Source organism: Mercurialis annua, linkage group LG3, assembly GCF_937616625.2.
Source record: "Mercurialis annua linkage group LG3, ddMerAnnu1.2, whole genome shotgun sequence".
Classification (NCBI taxonomy): Eukaryota; Viridiplantae; Streptophyta; class Magnoliopsida; order Malpighiales; family Euphorbiaceae; genus Mercurialis; species Mercurialis annua.
The window spans coordinates 1,382,500-1,404,208 of NC_065572.1; the positions used below are offsets into that span (position 1 = coordinate 1,382,500).

Genomic DNA, 21,709 nt, shown 5'->3' on the forward strand with positions numbered 1-21,709 from the left:
AAATTAGTATTTCATAGTTTATATGTTTGATTTTTTGAAGCTGAATGAGTTTGATTTCAAAAAAAGCTAACCAAGAAGAAAAAAGAATAGGGTAAATTTTATTTATAAATTTATTTTTAATGTTTGTTTATAAAATTTTTCCTTTTTAACTATATGGATTGAGTTATTTGTATTTAATCACAAATGAAAGAGTATCATTTTGTCACTGATACTTTTATAAAACAAATTAAATTAATGGTAAAATTTCTATATTAAATTTATAAAATAGAATATGCTACTTCTAATTTTACTTTAAAAAATATAGTTTTTAAAGAAAAAGTGGTGAACTTTGTCCATAGTGGTGACCTAGATGTTGGACAAAATTTTCAAATATACCCTCTAAACTTTTAAAACATAACAGCCCATATTTGGAAACTTTGTCCATAGTGGTGACTTAGATGTTAGGGCCGCGTTTTTATATAATTGACAGTCGTCACGAACTTGTTGCGTTATTCATGAATGGCGAGGTCGCTTTTCCATGTTACGATGATGCTACAGTAACTCCTGATGATGAAAAATAATATTTTTCCACCTCCATGATGTAGCCTAAATAATTATAGAGTTATGAGAAATTTATGCGATCAAACAGGCCTTTGCAAAGAAAATGTGCATTCTCGTCTCTTGTAATTTAAATTAAAGGTATCTTTGACAACAGTGGCGGTACCATATTTAATTCGATTGGAGAAATTGTGAGAATGGTGATAGGTCCATACTCTTTCAATATCATTGATGTACACGTTAGTGTATTAAGACAAGCTATACAAGAGCTTTTTTAGATTTAAATTCTTTTTATTATTATTATGAAACGTTTATTTAACTGTACATAAAAAAAAGATCAAACGACGTAGTCGTTTTTCATTTGTCTAAATGGTAAAGTGTGGCGGCCGCCGCAGCTCGCTTCACACTATCTCCGTAACTGAATATTATCATTATCATCATTTGACCAAAGTTGATTGTACAAAAGCTAACCAAAAGGGAAAATAATTAAGCTAAGTTTTATTATAAATTTATGTTTTAATTTTGATTTATAAAATTTTGTCTTTTTTAACTATATTGATTGAATTATTTGTATATAATCACAAATGAAAGAGTATCATTTTATCATTGGTAATTTTATAAATGAAATCAAATCAATTGTAAAATTTCTATACCAAATTCGTGAAATAGAATATACTACTTTCTATTTTATTTTAAAAAAATTTAGTTTTTTAAAGAATGAGTGGTGAAATTTTGAAAAGTTGAGTTTATAGAATGCGATAGCGAAACATTGGCTCATGATTATAAATTTTTGGCTTAATTGCACCAAAAATCACTAACTGTTGCGTGTTTTTGGTATCATAATCTTTTTTTCTTGACATATTTAATATTAACTTTCAGTTTTTGGAATATTTGTGCACGGTTGCTTTTCCTTAAAAAAATTGTGCTAGTTTGGATGCAAAACGGCGTTATTTTACATCCAAAACGACGTCGTTTTACATCCAAAATGGTCTCATGGACAAATATGCGAAAAAATGAAAGTTAATGTTAAATATGCCAAGAAAAAAAGATTATGTTAAATATCAAAAACACGCGGAAGTTGGTGATTTTTGGAGCAATTAAGCTTAAATATTTAGCTCAAATGTTAAAAAAATGGCATTTTAAAAAATTATCATTTGCGAGCTGATATATTTGACTTTTTAAATCTGTCTGAGCTTGATTTCACAAATACTAATCAAGAGAAAAGGAATAAGATAATTGTTATTATAAATTTCTATTTGAATTTTTTTTATATAAGGCTTAAATGCACCAAAAATCATCAACTTTCGCGTGTTTTTGGTATTTAATATAATCTTTTAATTTTGGCATATTTAACATAAACTTTCCATTTTTTGCAATTTAGACCACTTTGAAAAATAGTTTTATTTTACATCCAAAACGGTGCAGTTTTAATCAAAAACGGTGTCGTTTTAAATTGCAAAATTTTGAAAGTTCATGTATTTGTTTTGTCAAAATTAAAAAATTAATTAAATACCAAAAACACGTGAAATTTGGTGATTTTTGGTGCATTTAAACCTATATATAAGTCTACCTTTTTAATTATATTAACTGTATTATCTGTATATAATTACAAATGAAAGGGTATCATTTTATCACTTATAATGCTGATGTAATAAATGAAAATAAATATGGGGTGTTTTGCTTTTAAAGGTTAGAGGGTATACCAGTAATATATTTGAAAACTTTGTTCATGGTGGTGACCTAGAAGTTGGGCAACGTGTTTATATGATTGACAGTTGTCATGAACTTGTTGCGTCATTTATGAATGACGAGGTCGCTTTTCCATGTCACGATGATGCTACAGTTTTCTCTGATGACGATAAAAATTTGTGATAACATTTTCCACCTAATAATAGTATTATTGTGTGTTCGGGGGTGTGCTAATAATAATATTATTGTTAGAGTAAGCTAGTTCATGGTTTGTATTCATATTTTTTTGATTTGATGCGCCGAATCAATCCATCAACCTCTCCTAGTCGAAAAGAAGCTGCTCCAATAAGTTATACATACTCTTCATTAATGGCTGGTTAATTCTTTTATGCTATTCAACCTTAATCCATGTGTTCATTTGCTAGTTTTCCTAGCCATTTTACCATGAGACACCTAAATGGATGGCGTCATATACATTGAATATCCTCAGCACCTAGTACATCTTCAATAACATTAGCCTTTGCAATTGCTAGTTGTCGAACTTGGCCGCTATAGTAGGAGTATCATCAAACCCATTAAAAGGCTACAAGTTTGGAATGTTAAATTGAATACGTAGGCCTATTGGTACAACAAATTCCGAGATTAAGTTCACTTTTCCTAATCCTTATTTATTTTTTCAAATTTCCATTTCTTTCTCTTAATATTCCAACTATTTTATAGCATTATCCAAATTTCAAATAATATGGATTTTGATTCCGGTAAACCAGATACGTAGGCATCTCAATTGTCACGATCCATTTTCATAGATTGTGACCGGTGTTAGGGTATGGGTATGGTGTATCCAAACCCGTAGCTAGCCTTGCATATAGCATATAATAATCAATAACAATAATATACCTGCATAAAATTACATGCTCGGGGGAAACCGAGACTCCAGCCTAATTTAACAGTATATAGATATAATATATATTCAAAGTATGCTCGGCTCAATCCGAGACTCCAACAATATGGCAAGATATATATAAAAATCATAAACAATGTATATATACCAAAAATGATAAAAAGGCAGTTGGATCACTCAAACAAAGTACAAGTCTATAACATAAAACATAAGTCTAGAACATAAGACATCTAATACTATTGCGGTTTAAAACAGTTTGACCATTTATTCTGAAAATAAAAAAAACCTCCGAAGAATGAAGAAATCAGAGATCAACCAAACGCTCAAATCATAAACCTAGAAAATTGGAAAAACAACAGAGTCAGATATACTAAGATGAGTTCATATAACCATTTACATTTATTAAGTTATAAAACATTAAAAAAAATTATAAAACATTTATATCATTATGGATAAGCATTCAAACCCTAAACTATAATTCTAAATCCATTTGTCGTCTCGGTGAGACGTATCTCCATAACCGATTCCCGACTGTCACTCAAATAATCATGTGAGTCCCATGAGACGTATCTTCCACTGGCGCCTTCATTAAGATGAGACATATCTCTTACATACCTCAATACCATATGATCATACCGGTGCGCACGCAGTTTCAATGATGCCCATCGAGTAGTCCGTTCCAATTCATATACATAATGTCAAAAAACAGTTCGAAAGCTGTGTGTACAATATACATGTAAAATATATAGTTTACTTAATAAAGCGGTAAATAGCAACATAAACTCACTGCTTGTGAATCCACGTGAAAACCTGGCAAGCAACTAAACTTGATTCGACTCCGAAGCACGAGAAATCGACGGGTCTAAGAAAATATAAATAATAATTAATATCATCCTCTAACTCTAGAGAATACTAGGCAGCACATAGGACTAACACATATATCAATCAATACGAAATACAAACCATCATAATGCCATTATACATAAATAGCCAAAATGCCAAACATAAACCAACGCAGAGTAATAATACTTACTCATACTATCACCAAAATCATACCACCAGTTAAGTCAAATTGAGTTTCCACTTTGAAAACATAATTTGAAAATCCATTTCAATTCACTTAGTTAAATTCATAAACCAAGTTTAAAACCAACAAGGTGAGTCAGCCAAGTCTCCACAATTGCAAGGCATCTTCTCACACATCGGGCGACCCAAGTATAACCCGAACCAAAATCCAACCAGAGTTTAATATTTGGAACATTCTTTGATAAAACCATAAAATACTTTTTGAAAATCCCACATTGAACAACATGCTCAAACGACCAACATAAACATACAATCACTTTAGCATGTCATCTAACATTAAACATGCCCAAGCAACATTAATAATAATTTATACATCATACTAACATGCTTACAAAAATCCAACATTAACCAACAATGTTAAACAACTCAACTAACTTGTTTAAGCAACCGAAACATTACATGGCAACAAGTTCAACACTTAGCCAAAATCAGTAAAACACGCCAACCTCAAAACAACAATGCCATAACACTTCAATGAATCTAATTCATCTCAGAAGGTTAAACCAATTATATTTTCAGATTCAAAATCTATAATCAAAATATACCAATTGATCATAATTGTCAAGTCAATTAACAAACAATTTCATGTGCTCAACCAAACTAATCAAACTCTACCAATTTGATTTGTAAACACCAAACACATGTTAATTCAATCATTTACAGCCCAATAACAAATACAAACCAAAACAATTTATATCATTCTATCGCTTTATAACATCGTAACAAATAACAAATTTGATACATGATTAACATACAACCAAAACATGATTATAACAATCCCAACAACATGGATTCATTCCAACACTTAATGGGCTGCCAATGAATCAAACCAAAACAGTGGTTATAGCTATGATACAATCCACAACAATTCAACAAACACAACACAACACATGATACGAATCAAAGGCAAAAGAATGGATTAAATGCCCTGATAGATCAAAGAGTAAAAGAAACTCGGAGATGGGTTGGATTCAATGCTACAAAATCAAATTGAATGGAAACCGTAAGCCATAAATCAATTAAACCATGAATTGAAATGGAATTACACGAATTAAATCACTTACCAAATGTTATGGACACCAATAATCAGAAGAAAATCTCCTAGTAATAGTTTAAATGACTTTAGGAATTTAAAAATTGAATAGGGGTTGTCTAGGTCGAGTAAAAATCTATTTAAAGCCTTCAAAATGAACCCAGCCGTTTCTATGGCCGGTTCTGCCCAGTAGAACTGGATGTAGAACCGGTTTGCTCACTAAAACCCAAAAAATGAAGTGGACCAGACCTACGACTTGATCTACCCAATAGGTTCGGTTCACAGGTATGGTTGACCCAAAAAGGGGGTCAAAATGACGATCTGAACGGTCGAATGAAAGATAATCCTCTTAGGTACAACATATCCAAAGGGCAGACTGATCCAACGGTTCAATTGGGAGATATAAACGTTTTACTACAGCATGACAGATTTGAAAAACATGCAAACATTGATTCGATAACAACCTGGAAATAAATAAATTCAACATCAAATACTCAGAGGCTCAAGGGATACACATAAGACACACTCAACACGACACAATCAAGGTACCACATATGCTAATCCCAACATATATCAATCCGAAAACAAGTCGGAATCACCACGAGAACATGTCGAAGCGAAAACACAAACAAAGTCCATCACAAAAAAAACTTTAAACGGAAAACCAACCACTAAAAAAATTTAAAAACACGGGATATTACGTTAATCGAGACTCAATCTCAATCCTTTTAAATCTCCTTTTTTATTTTATGGTCCAACTTCATACTATGCAGACTTGATCATGTAGTTCAAGTACGTAGGTATGGAATTTTAAACTTTCGATTCAAGTATTTTGCAATTTTTCAATAAGTCTCATTTAAAATAGTAAGATATCGATGTTCAAGTGTTATTATTAAAAAATATATTAATAAATATTTGTTCCATGTAGTCAAAATAAAATGCATCTCAAATAACCAACGAGCTGTAGCTCAAATGGTATAATCGCTGGACAGCAAACTGTCAAGGTCGTGGGTTCGATTCCTCCCACAAACGTTCCCCCCTCCCCAATTATCAAAAAAAAAAATGCATCTCAAATATGGATCGTATTATAAACAATTATTTTAGAGTAAAAATGTAGATATTACATAAGTAATTTTTTTTATTTTAATGGAGTGAATGAAAAATTAAAGAAGAAGAAGAATAAATCTTGAACTTAAAATTTCCATTAATCCTTACAAATTTTGCCTTTATAATTATTAACTTAGCTTATTTAATTTTAAATTGTAATTTGATTATAGTCAGTGTTTTTAAAACCGGACCGGAGATCGAACCGGCTTCATAGACGGTTTATGGTTCGTCCGTTTCAACCGAATTTGATCTGATTTTTTAATTTATAATATCTATTATTATTTAAATTAAAAAATATATGATTATAAATATAAAGAATATATAAGCAAAATAATTTTTTTATGGAAAATATAATTATAGGATATCAATAATATTTAAGAGTGAAGAATAATTACTTCATATGAGAAAAAAAATAATTTTTTAATTTGAACAAATAGAAATTATTAACTAATTTTTTGTGATTTTTGTAAAATATGATGGTATATTTTAAATAAATCTAACTTTATATATATTTAATAGTTCAATTAAAAATAAATTAGTCAAATTTAATAAATAAAAATATGATAATATATTTAAATTTAAAATAATTATTAAATTTTATTATGTAAAATATAATTATAACAGTCATTGTTTAAGAATATTTAAAGTAATTAATATGTGTTAGAAAGAATTTTTTTTTGACTAATTTAAAGGAAAATGTTTTATAACCCATATATTTAACCCACCTTCTATAATTCTCCTTACGTGGCAAGTTTTCATTCGTCCAATGTCACCCAAAAAAGTATATCTCAAAAAATAAAATTTAATACATCTATTTTTTAATTGTCACGTCAGGCGGTAAAAAAAACGGGTTACAAGAGATAGATTATATAACATTATTCTAATTTAAAAGACGAAAAATGTTGAATATAAAAGAGAGAAAAAGAGAATGATATAAGAAAGAGAAAAAATAAGCACATATGTGGAATACATAATTATTATTTTATGGACAAAAGAGTGAGTTTTGGACCGAACACCAAATTTGCCCAATTTTGAAAATTAACCAAATTTTGGTTAACCCGGTTTATATCCGATTTTTAAACTATATGAGTTTTACAAAAAATCGGATCGGAGAACTGACTGATTTCCGGTTAACCCGGTCCGATCGGCCGGTTCGGTTTAAATAACATTGATTATAATACACTAATTAAAATACTTAAATAACACTATATTTGTGGCACTTAATATATTTCACGGAAAATTTCTTTTATATCATAATGTGAATTATATTATTAAAATAAAATATAAAACGTGAGTTTTGCATAATGGAACGACTATAATTTTTTTAAATAGTTAACAATATTGTAATTTACTAATCACCAAAAAAACCCTCACCTTTTAACCCTTTTCAGTTGCACCCTGACGTTGCAATTTTATCAGTTGCACCTAAATTCACACCTTTGGGTTTCAATTCCACCCTCAAAATCAAATTAGACTTTTTTCACTCGGGAAAAATTCATAAAAACCCTTATAAAGTACTCGTTTGAACTCTTTTCCACATAAAAAGTTAAAAATGGATGACTTATTTTAATTTTTTTTAAATGAAAAAGAGATCAATTTAGTATTTGAGGGTGGAATTGAAAACCAAAGGTGCGAATTAGGGTGCAACTGACAAAATTGCAACGTTAGGGTGCATTTGAAAAGGGACTAAAAGATGGGGTTTTTTTGGTGATTAAACCTGTAATTTATGCGCTTGAATATAATTTTAATTTAGTAATTCCGAAGTAAAGCAAAGGTTATTTTACTAGTCTATCTATAAAAGGGAAGGATACGAGAGAAGTTGGAAGAATGAATACAAGGCGGACTTTATTATTCTTAACCCTCAACTCCCAAATGGTACACTCATATGACAGCCCTCCAACTTTAATTTTATTCAATTGAATCCCTAAACTTAAAAATTTGTCCTTGCCAAATCCCTAACTAAACTAAGTTTCCTACGTAGACAATCACTGATACGACAAAGGAAAAGCCTATGAATAAGCAAAAAAACACACACAAAAGAAAGCTTATATCAGCACTATAAGAGACAAATACTGTTGGCTTCTTCAAAGATACAAAAATGCCCAGGATTTGATGGTGTAACGTCATGTCTAACGAGGTTGGCATCATTCATATACAGAAAAAACTCGAGATCAGGTTGAACATTCAAATAATGATCAGTGAAAATATCATCATCAACAGCAGCAGCAACATAACCATTACCATTACCATCATCATCAATAATCTTACAAGCGTAGTCATAAGGGAAACAGAATTTGCGATCAGGACTGAACAAGCTTATGCCTTCAAACAGTAAATGGGGAATACCTGATAAGCGTACATGCTTCCATTTCGGGGGAGAACGATCGTCGAGAGTAATGAAATAGATAGAATACCAACTAGCGGAGATAATAAGCTCACAAGTAGAAGGACAGACACAAACCAATTCGTATAATATCTTTCATAACTTTAAATCTCTGCCGCTTGTTTTACTTACAATTAAATTGGATTATGGATTGTGTAGCTATCATAATTAGCCAATAATAGAGAATGAAACGATAGGTGAAGCTCCAAAAGATGAAGACATGATAGGACCATTCTGTTAGTTAACCGTTTTAATTTACTTAAAATTTGAGTTCTTAAAATTAATATTCCGTGGTTCAATTATAGTATATTTGTGACATTTCTATAAATTAAGAGCAAATCGTGAACTAATATTGGTGTGGATCCTCCTCCAAAAGAGAAGAGAACCCTCCAAAAATAGGCGTATGCCGCTATTTGCGGCAAGCACACGGTATTCTTTAGTAAAAGGCGAAAGAATAGTTCGCTTTGTGCTTACCGCGCGGCTGCGGGGTTTCCACAGCTCATATCCCTGGCTTTATATACTAAGCTGGTCCATTTCTCATTTATCTTCTAGCCAATGTGGGATAAAAAAACTCAACAACATACAGGGTACCGCTAGCTTGGTGCACTGCTGGCTGGTTACCTTCAGCTTCCTAGTTTCCTAAAATCCCAAACTCATCATAATTTAATAGTTTCTGTTCTGGACTTGTTAATTAGAGACCCTTTAATGCCAATGTATTTCATAAAACAATAACGCTAATGAGGATGTGTAACTATTCAATTCGCAACTCCATATAGATTCAAAAAAAAGTGAATTTGACATTCAGAAGTTTGCTCAAATCAGTCGTCGAATTAGATTCGAAAATTAAGATAGTATACCCTATAAGTTCTCGAGCTTAAATTTTTTTCGTTAATTTATTGTTTAACTTTTATACTAAATTTTTATGTAAATAATGGAGTTTGAGTTCTGTTTTCAATTATTTTACTAAATTCGAGTTCAAGCTCTTAAATAAAATTTTAAATTTTATAGTCAAATCAACATCAAATCGACTCAACTCAATCACAGATGTAATGCAAGTCCGGCGAGAACTCGGTTTGAATTTCATATTTCCTATCCGAACTTGGCTAGCATATAAAAACTCGAGCTTATTATAATTCGAGCTGGGCTTGAGATAAATTGTTCAAGCTCAATCCAATGAAAAAGGAACTGGACGGATAACAAGGCCCATAATCCGGTCTACAGTACGACTAAGTTGCAATATAGGCTAATTGTACTAATCCAGTACAATTTGGACAGCCCAATAAGAGGACTGACCAACAAAAAAAGGTCAGTAATCCCAACTACTATGGAGCCACGTGTGTCGAATGAAAAGCTGTCTTGGTGGATCCCAAAATCGAACCAAACGACAAGGTTTTTTCACAGTTAAGAAACTAAAAACAATTGAAAAAATAATAAAAGAAATAGACAGAAACGACAAAATAGAATTGAAACAAAAGGTAGAGACACTAACTGCCAAAACCTGTTTGATAAATTTGTCTTGTTGTTCTGTTAATGGGCCCCGACCCACACCCACATTATTACCCAAATGCTGTTTTGGGTCCCTTGTCTTCATATCTTTGCCAGCTCACTCTGTTTATTTTGTTTTAATAACCCAACCCAACTTATTGGTTCAACCGATTCCATTTAAACCAAAAATCAGTTCGGTTTGATTCTTCTCTATAAATCACAAATACGGTTCAACTTTTTTTTGACAATTTTATTAAATATTTCAAAATATAATTTGGACACGTTAGTCTGTCAATTATATGAATTGGGACAATATCCGATCCTCACTCTAAATCTATTTTCGGATACATAATTCTCATTTTAAATTAAAATAATTATTTATAAATTAAAAATAAAAATAAATTGTGTAAAATAATCATTTTTGAATTCAAAAACTTATAAAAATAAATTCTAACAATATGTATAATTTGGAGTTTGGATATTGTCCTAATTTATAAATTGCCGGATAAAAATATCCAAATTATATATAGGAATATATCTAATAAAATAGTTAAAGTTATTGATATAAAAAATTATTTTACCTAAAAACAATATGCTCGAGACCTTTCTTAATCTTTATTATTTTGCTCAATTCTGAAACGTTGGTGCCTTTAAATTACATTATCTGCTTTTGTTCGTATTTTATTTTGTTGGAAGAGCTTTTAGTCTGAAATCTATTTAATAAGAATATATATGGTTTATTCATTAAATTATTAGCTGAATTGCAGCTTAATCTCAGATAATCATCTAATTTAATATAGAAATCACATGCAATATAGTCTACCCTTTTATTTTATATATAGCAGCTTTTTAATTATGTGGGCACATGTAATGTTTGCTTGGGGTCGTCAAAAAAGTCGTAACATTTATAAAATGAAAATACTTTACATACAAATATACAATTTGTCCTAGTGGGAATATTTGATGAAAAACATTATAATATAAATAAAAAGGAGAAAAATAAACGTAATCAATGTTCAAGTTTGTCCAATGAGTTGACATTTCGCAATATCTTAGCCATATCTTCTTTGAATATATCAATATTTTGTTTCCCATATTCCTGGTAATTAACTGATTAACCCATAACCATTCAAAAATAAATTAAATTGTTAATAAGTGGTTCGAATTTAAGATTTTAAATGTATAGCCGTCTGAATTCAACCGGTCTATTTCATTTTTAGATTTAAATTGCTTATTCAATATAATTAATTTAGTAATTAAACTCTAAATATTTTAAGCTACTAGAAACACATATTTTCACCAAAATTAGAAGCTTAATTGATGGGGCATGAATTCAAATGTTTTCAACTTTTTATAATTCTGCTATAATCAAAACTTTAAACTTTAAATTTAAATTTAATTGCTCTCACCGATATTAGCTAAATTTCCCTAATCGGATTAATAGTATATGTAGAGTTCCATGCGGCATTCACACAATACAAAAATATGCAAACGTAAAATTTATAAACTAAAAATTTAATTAAAAACTACTATAAATATTTTAAAGCTTTAATTAAAATCACAAAAGGTTGAAAATATATGAAGTTAATTTCTAGTTCATTAGATATCATGTAGGTTTTTTTTTACAGAACTAGATAATGTGTCATTGAACATACACTATTAAATTTATTAAATCGAATCGCTTAAAACCATTATGAACATTTAAAATCAGATTAAAATTATACAAAAATGAAAATATTTGAATTATATGGTCCATTAAACCAAAATTAAAAGGCGTGAGTTTTAGTTTGATATTTTTAGGGTTGATGTGGCTAAAAGCATTATTTAAAAGGGTGCCACCACCTGGTCTGGCATGCACATGCACATGCTAAATAATAAAACTAAATGATAGCATGCATATCTTGTACTATATATTAGAAGCTAGGTTAATGCCAAGCAGATTGTAGAATCTTCGGCACCACGCTATAAATCAGAGTTACTGACAAAATAATTACTGATTAGGCAGTAAATATATATCGATTTGCCTTGGATAAATGTTTGTCTCATATACTGTATCAGAAACAGTGAAAATCATGGAAAATAAATGAATTGAATTGAATATGGCAGATCATAGAGTATTGTTTAAGGGCCCTAGATATATTTTAAAGGATGTTGCTCTTCTATCAAATCAAACTATATTTATGAATTCATTTTCAGTAAATGGAACTATAAATATATATATATCAGACTGAAGAACACCATAAATTTCGACTTCAATTTCCTCACCTAACTAGCTGATCAAGAAATTGAAGGTAATAGACGCTAACACACTCAAATTATCGTTATATTTCATTTCGGTTACTGAATTTTAATTTTTGTTGTCATTTTAGATAATAAATTTTAGCACCGGATTTTGCCACTTGACAGTCGTTTTTTTACTTGTATATTTTTTTAAAAAACTTGCCACTTTTACATAATTTCAATTTTATAAGAATGTTTCGGACAATATATGCATATATATTAAGTTTCTTGGTAAAAAAAAGGAGTAAATTTTGGCTGCCATGTATGTATTTTTAAAAGTCGATGATCCTATCTTGGGTGTCAACGAATGCCTTTTAGTTAGCTTGATTCGAACCATCTCCATAGAACATCTTCAACGGCATTTGTGCCGGAAAACTTCCCGTTGAAATAAAATTAAAATGTAGCAATCAAAATAAAATTAAAATTAATATTTAGTCATAAAAATAATATGTACTAATAGTTTGGACACCCTGGTATTTATTATCCAAAAGATAAAAGTTTGTTAATTTGTACACTGTTCCTCAAATTTGTCACATATGGAGGCATTTTTGATGGATTTGTGTTTCAATATGTTATATAAACTGTTAAAATAGTACGACTGTGAAATCAATATCAACCAATTAACATATGAATCAGTTTGTAGGATTTTGTTAATCACAAAGAATTAATGTCTCTTATGTAGTTATGTGTATCTGTATTCAATCAATGATTATATAAAAGTACGGATTAAAGAATTGGCACGTTCATTTTTTTTTTTTTTTTATAGATTGTATGTATTGACAGATTAAATTACGTGCATCCAGTCTTAAAAAGGTATATGCATAGTTAAATGTATAACTGGATTATAGTTAAATGTATAACTGGATTATTAAACACCGTCTCTTTTTACTACATATCGCCCCCAAATATTATATTTTTGCCCTTTTTTTTAATTTTAAAATTCATAATCCAAATCCTCTCAACTCACATTTAAACACGAAGAACGGATAACGAAAATCTCGTTTAATTTTATTTAATTTCACAAATTTATTTCATTAATTTGAAAAGTGTTTTTCGTTTAATTTCAGGAAAAATCTGTTTATTTTTAAAAACAATATTATTTAATTTCAAAAATGTCTTTCATTTAAATTTTAATTTTTTTCGTTTAATTTCAAAATTTTGTTTAATTGTCAAAAATATTTTTTGTTTATATTTCAAAAAACAATTGATATATATATATATTTTTTTAAAAAAAATTATAGGGAGGTTTTCATTTGACATCTCCCCAGAGGGAGAGGTCCTCAGTTTACATGAAAACGTCCCCATAAAAAAGGGCAAAAAGGTAAAGAAAAAAGACGGTACGTAGTAATTAGGGGCGATATTTAGTAACCCTTAAATAAAAGAAAAATGAAAATATGGATCTATATATTTGTCTATTTTTTATATTAAATTCTTATATTTTTGTTTGTCAACATTGAGTCTTTATACTTATAATTTTGCAAACACTAAGTCCCTTATGCGCCTTTAGGGGTGGGCTAAGAACCTGTTCGCCTGGAAATATTCCGGAACTCGAATCTTTGAATTTATAATCGGGATCGGTTTGAGGTTTGATACTTTAACGAACCTATGCAGATATTCACAGGGCTTGTTTGGTTAAAGACACTTAACCACGTGATCTAAAAGATAATAACCTGGGAGTCACGGACTCAGGCGAGATTAATACCGAAAACTACTCCTAAATTAAAACAATCCGGAGATTGCGGGATAAAAAGCACTGGGCTTGGTTTTTGATTGATTGATTTGTTGATACAAAAATAATGAAGCTCTGAGCTATTTATAACTCCTCATAACTAAGACTCCTAATTCAACTAGGACTAAAATTCTAAAAGATAAAATACTCCTAATGAGTTACAAATTCCTATAAAACAGAAAAAGCAATAAGTAAAAGACTTTCCGTTGGGCCCGAATCCCTTGTAAGCCCACATGAAGCTCCTATCCAATAATTATTTGGGCCGGTGTAAACAATGCCCCCAACAAGCTTGAAACATTTATTTTTTGGGCTTGTTCTTCCCTTACTCCTTCCTTTGACACTTCCAGGCCCATCCCTGAGGCCCAATTCGTTCGAAAAAATTTAAAGGGGTGCGCATCTATAAACCTTTCGGTACCCCCTTTAAGCCACGTCATCTCCAGCTGTTCTCCACGATGCCACGTTTTGGTCCCACGACCCTTCGGCTTCCTCTGATTTGGCCTTTTAACAAAAATACCATTTCATTTCATCACTTACCTACTCTCTCTGCATTTATCAAGCTTTCTCTCTCCTCAGCAACCTCAAGTAATTCACCAAGTCTCTTCTGGTAACACTACTAGAAAACAGCGTTTTAGCGACGGATTTTAGTGACGGATCTAAAATCCGTCGCTATTTTTTCGATTAGCGACGGATTTAGCGACGGATTTAAAATCCGTCGCTAAACACCACATTAAATTGGCGGGAATGATCCCGCCAACTTTAGCGACAGATTTTCCGTCGCTAATGTTGGCGGGAGTAGTCCCGCCAATTGTTTTGATAAAATTTAGCGACGGATTTTAAAATCCGTCGCTAATTACTGGCGGGAATACTCCCGCCTTTTATTTTTCGCAATTAGCGACGGATTTTAAAATCCGTCGCTAAATTATGCCTTTTGCGACGGAATTTAGTGACGGATTTCAAATCCGTCGCTAATTTTCAATGTCAAAAAAAATTAAAAGGCATCTAATATTATTTAGGATAGTATTTAATAAAAAATAATTATTAATTTTTTAATTAAATTTATATTATTATAATATAACGTTTTTATTTATAAAATAATAATTAAATATTATTTATGAAATAATAATTATATATTATTTATTTATTTAAAGTATATAAATATTTTAATAAAATTATTAATTATAAAAAAATTATCTTAGAATGCGGGTTTAAATTATGAAAACAAATATTTGTTGTTTTTAGTTAACATTTAAGTATAATATACATAAATATATAACATGAATATGAGCTGGTTAAGATGGAGTTGTGCGCGGGAGAACTACAAGGTTAAAGAGTCTTGAGTGGGAGCAATGGAATGATGGGTGACCTACTGGGAAGTTAGCGAAAATTGACAGGTGGATGCGGGTGGTTGATTTAACTCGGGTGGGTGAGTGATGGAGGACGCGGATGAGGGATTGATTAAATAAAAAATTTATTTTACGATGTAATTTTTAAATTTTTAATTTTTTTTTAAAATTAGTGACGGATTTAAATCCGTCGCTAAATCCGTCGCTAATTAGCGACGGATTTAAAATTTCGTCGCTAAAACGGAGACCAAAATCCGTCGCAAAATTTTTTTCCCGTCGTTATCAAACGTTGCGACCAAAAAGGTTGCGACGGACTGTTTCCGTCGCAAATCCGTCGCTAAACGTGTTTAGCGACGGATTTTGGTCATTTAGCGACGGAAAAATCCGTCGCTAAATGACTGTTTTCTAGTAGTGTAAGTTTTCGTCCTAACCTTTCTTATCTTTGATTCGCCCCTTTTGATCATTCGCCTAACCGAGATATTCTATTCTGCAGTTATAATGGCTGCTCCTAATGACGCTATCGCCGCTCAAGTGACCGATAAGATGAACGAAATCCAAGCCGCTGCTCCAAACACCGATCTTCAGGTAATAGTGAAAATCAACAACGACAAAGAATGTGTCGGACCAATACTCGTTTCGCCCAGTCATCTCTGCGAAATTGCTACCCCTTTTCACGAAGAAGTCCTACCACGATTCTCACTCGCCCACCAGTCTTCCATTTGGGTGAACACAATGTTCAGAAACTGGCCTACAGAGCACAAGGGTTATCAAGAATGGGTAAACCGATTAAAACCTCACTTCGGCCAATTGTGGAAAGATGTTGGAATATACGACATGATCGGCCTCTGCAAAGCGAGCAGACCAATAGCGAAGCATTATATCATGGGGGCTTCCCTCTTCTGGTCGTCCGCTGTCAACTGCTTCTGTTTCAAGTTTGGTATGATGACCATCACCCTCCTGGACCTGGCTGCCATCTTGAACATCCCTGTGATCGGCGAACGTATCTCGCCCAACTTGGACGCCGAAATCCCCGCTTTCAAGCTATCAAAGGCCCAACGGAGTTATGGTTCCTTCGTCAAACTTTTCATGGGCGAAGAACACTACAAACCAGACGCCAAAGAGCACATCGCCTTCCTGGCCTTCTTTGTGGCGAAGTTCGTACTCTGCACTTCATCTTTCAGAGTTACAACTGACTGCTTCACACTCGCCGCAGCTCTGGCCGAAGGGCGAAAATGTAATTTGGGCGAGTTCATGCTGGCTCACTTGTATAGGAGTCTAAATGAGATCGCCCCTCATGCCGAAACACGAACTTTTCAGTGTCCCAGTGGTCCGCTGTGGGTCCTGCAACTATGGCTCGCCCTTTACTTTCCAGAACTCTTCGAAATCGGCCCTCACATTAAAGCCGATTTGTGCGGCTACCAACTGATCGCTGCCGGCACCCGTCTCCCACACGTTTTGGACGTTTTAGAAGTGTTCACCAACTCCGTTCGTACCTCAGAGCTCTTTTGCCCCATCCTAACTTTAAAGTATCCTCCCTCTTGGTTGTACCTCGGCTGGGATAGCGACGACACTGAAGAAGCTATGGCCGATCCTAAACGGAGACTTGGAGGTCAATATTGGGGCAGCTCTTTAAAGAGCAGGAACTTGATCGCCGGTCTGGAATATAACCGCAGCAGTATAGAGGCATACTGCCCTAACTATGTGGCTCGGCAATTCGGATATAACCAAGGAATTCCCTGTCCTTTATTGATCTCCGTCAATAATCGCGGGACCTACAGGCCTTCTTTAGAAAATTATGCTGACTTACAATTCATAACTCGCCTTAATAGAGCATACCTTCCCCCTATATCTGAAATCTCTCGCCCTTCCACCTCACCCAAGTGTACCCCTGAATTTGATAGCTGGTGGGCTTCAGTTGTAGAATCGTGCTTCGACCTCTCTCCAAAAGAAATCCTATCTCTTCATGATTTTTCTTTACCTCCTTTATCAAGAAACCCAACTCATGCCGATCTGTTTCTTTTGCAGGCACCGAAACGTCCCAAATATGAAGGTAACCTATTCCATCTTTTTGAAATTTCTAGGTTCGAACGTTTTTACAAATTTAAATACAACCCTTTAGATCGGCCAGGTATGAACCTTAGGATGCAACGTCATAGACGAATAGCTAGGACTAAGTTCAATGAAAAGATGAAAAAAGTTTGGAAAGATAAGTATGAAAAAACATATTCTTACGAATTCTTCTTAGCCCATATTCGCCCAAAGTTCAAATATAAGAGTCCACCAGTTCCTAAATGTAACATGTCCACCCCTAATCCAATTAAACTGCCTAAAAAACGAGTAAAAAAGTCTAAACCGATCATAAATAACGAAGGGGTCACTTATACTGGCATCAGATGTCCCTCTGATGTCGAGGCGATAAGTGAACTGGTCAAACATGGCTACACTAGAATACCAGGTAACAAAGATATCATTTCGTCTTTGAAACTTTCCTTTATTTCATACTAACTTGCTGTTTTCCAGTTGGCGTGCCGAAATGGGCGAAAGGGGACGTTTACGACACAGATGGCGAAGACCCGCCAGAAGCAAAGAAATCTCGGCGCAAGCGTCCGGCGAGTAAAAAACCATCTAAGAAGGAGCCCAAAGAACCCAAGGCTAAGAAAATGAGGGCTGAACTCTCCGGATCTCGCCTTTTCGATCCCGCTCCTTCTGATCCTGAAATAAATCGCCCTTCCAGGAGCGCTCATTCCTCTTCAAGGGGTGATACCCAAACGGGGGACGATCGTACTGGCGACGAAGGCATTTCCTTAACGGGGAATCGCTCTTCCCAAAAAACATCGTCAGAAGTTGCCCCGACGGTGTCGCAGATGCTTAACTTTTCTCCACTTCCTACTCTGCATTCGCCACTTGGTTCGGACCTGGTGAACCTCCCGGCTCGCCTTGCTGCCAAGACTAAGGTATCTTATTTTTGTTTATTATTGCCTTAACGATGCCCCTATCAGCTAATTTTTTATTGCGGCCGAACATGGCAGATACCAGATGATGTCTCGGCGAAGCCTGATGATCTGGCAGCAAAGGCGGCGGCCTTCCTCAACTCTGACAGTGAGGAAGAAGAGATGCCCGTACCAGAGGTAGAGCAACAGGCCGAAGTGGCCAGCGGTCCTTCTGAGGCGTGGGGCGATCATCTAGACGTCGTCGGCTCTTTGAAGGCCCAAGGTGTGGCCATCTTCAAATCTGTTGAAGACTTTGGTCGTCTTAAGAGAGCGGCGACTGCCCTGGCCGATGCCCCTCCAGAGATTTTGGACGAGAAAGCTCGTAGTGCCATGGTCCGACTGTCTGCATCGCTACCCGCATTTCAAAAGATTTATGATGAGGCGACGCAGATCCAGACGGATCATGACCAACTGATCCTTCAGGAGGCCGAAGCAAAGGAGAAGCTGGAAACGCTCAAGGCTTCCGTGAAAGCATCTGTTTCGACCCTGGCTGCTCGCCGGGACCATGCCAAGGAGTTAAATGACAAAATCTCAGCCCTGAAACTCGAGCTGGAGACTGAAGAGAAAGGCATCGGCGAACTTGAGACTGCCATGGATAAAAGCCTTCTTGAGGGGGTCGGCGTGAAGAAGAACCGGAATGAGCTGAAACACAGCCTTGTCAAGATGAAGCCAAAGGTGGATGAAGCCCGGAAGTCTTTTAACACTGTTCGTAGTGAACTTGGCGATATTTTTAGCCATTTTTAGTTTTGTAGTCATTTTTAAGTTCAAAACAATGTCCGTATTTGTCATCTTTTGTAATACTTTGAATCGCACTATGTTTTGATCGGCCTGGGGCCGTATCTTATTCGTGAGCATTACTTTTCGTTAATGTTTATTCGGCCAGAGAGCCGAAATTTTTCGTTATTTACACCTTGCATTGCTTTCAGGTCTGATTATTTTTATATCATCGGTCCGTAATTGATCTGATACGAAATAATGCTCATTTATAAAAAAGATAAAGTACAACATGTTGAGAAAAAACGGAGAACCCGTTGAAAAAAACTCAACGAATGTGAAACGCCGAAAACGTTTAAGGGCATTAACGAACGATCGGCGTTATCTCATAATCGCCGTGTATTCCGTAACATTTCAGGATACTCGGCGGGAAAGTACCAACAGCATTACTCTTCGTCGGCTCCGAATAACCGACGGTCTACGCCCTCCCAACAGCTTGGAACGTACTTTTTCAGGAACTGACCGTTGATCGCCCTATCGTGTTCTTCCCCATCAACATCTGCCAACAGATAAGCACCGCCTGTTAACTTGTTGACCACGATAAAGGGACCTTCCCAGTTCGGGCTCCATTTGCCAAGCCGGGTGTCTTTGTGGCCGATAGGCAAGATTGCTTTCCATACTATATCGCCTACGGTGAAAGCTTTCCGTTTTACCCGCTTGTTATAAGCTCTCTCGACCCTTCTTTTCTGTGCTTCTAAGTGGTCCAACGCCGTTAAACGTTCTTCGTCCAGGTCTAGAGAATCTATTACCATCTTGTCGAAGTAATCTTCTTTGGACAATTCGCATTGGTGTCTGCGGCGAGTAGACGTGACGGTTAGCTCCATTGGCAACATCGCATCGTAACCATAGACCAGTCTAAAAGGCGAGGTCCCAGTAGCCGACTTCTGACTGGTTCTATTCGCCCAAACAGCTTCTGATAGAAACACATGCCATTGCCTTGGGTTTTCTTCAATCATCTTTTGAACTATGAGCTTGATGGCTTTGTTCGTGGCTTCGGCCTGTCCGTTGGCCTGGGCGTAGTACGGTGTTGAGTGTAACATCTTTATCTTCATTTGGGAAGCCCACCAACTTATATCGCTCCCTGTGAACATCGTCCCTTGATCTGTGGTTATAGACTCAGGCAAGCCATGTCGGTGGACGATGTATTCTTTGAAGAACTTGATCACCGCTTCTTGTGTCGGCGACTTCAAAGGTTTAGCCTCGACCCACTTGGTGAAGTAACAAGTGGCGATAATCACAAAAGTATGACCGTCAGACGAGCCGGGGTATACTTTCCCTATCAGGTCGACCGCCCATCCTCTGAATGGCCAAGGCTTGATGATGGAGTGCAGGTCTTCGGCCGGGACGTGTTGTATTGGGCCGAATTTCTGACAGGCTTCGCATCCTTTGGCATATCTTATGCAATCTTGTTCCATTTTCGGCCAATAAAAGCCGTATTTATGGATGAGCCACCTCATTCTGGGGCCCGCCTGGTGGGCGCCTGCTATACCTTCGTGTACTTCGGCCATGGCAAGCATCGCCTCTTTCGGACCGATGCATCTGAATAGTAGCCCTTCAAAGCCCTTCTTATATAACTCGCCGGCTAAGACCACGTAATTAAGGGCTAAAGTCCTCAACCTCCTATTTGTGGCGTCTGGTTTTTCGAACCACTTCAGGAGCTCGTCCCTCCAATCTTGGGTGACGTCCAGCTGGTAAACCGAGAACTGTCTTTCGTCGATCGTGATGCCCCCGGTGTGGAGGTTCGGTGTTTCCCTCTCTATGGCATCGAATTCTCGGTTTACCTTATAACCGCTACCGTGCTGAGCTAGGTCGTTTGCAACGCCGTTGTCGGCCCTCTCTGTGTATTCTATTCTCGTGTTTTGGAATCCTTCGATCAGGTGTTTCGCCTTGTTGCAATACCTCACCAATAGCTCGGACTCGCATTTAAATTCTCCTGTCACTTGTTTAATGACTAGCAAAGAATCTCCTTTTACACTGATCGCCCGTGCCCCTAGCTCGGCCAAAATCTCAAAACCGAATATGAGGGCCTCATATTCTGCTTGATTGTTGGTGCATTCGAACTGGAGTCTGAATGATAGCTGGTAGGATGCCCCCAAGGGTGTGACGATGTGTACTCCCGCGCCTGCCCCCTGGCTTGTCCTGGATCCGTCGAACCACATTTCCCACACGGCGATGTCGAAGGACGTGATGTCTACTTGACCAGGTGTCTCTTCCTTGAGGGTAATACCAGGGTGATCGGCCAAGAAGTCTGCCAATACTTGTCCTTTTACTGCTCTTTGAGGAACGTACACCAATGTGAATTCGGACATTGCAATCGCCCATTTTCCAATCCGATTCCTCAGGTATGGCTTTGATAAGATATACTTAATGAT

At 35.0% G+C, this 21,709-nt stretch overlaps 1 non-coding gene across 1 annotated transcript; it reads right to left on the bottom strand.

Annotated features, from left to right (window-relative positions):
- Nucleotides 1-9,099: 9,099 nt before the first annotated feature.
- On the bottom strand, nt 9,100-9,219 carry LOC126675954 (U5 spliceosomal RNA). Its single transcript, XR_007640135.1, has one exon. It is a non-coding gene; the product is annotated as a U5 spliceosomal RNA (small nuclear RNA).
- Nucleotides 9,220-21,709: the final 12,490 nt, after the last annotated feature.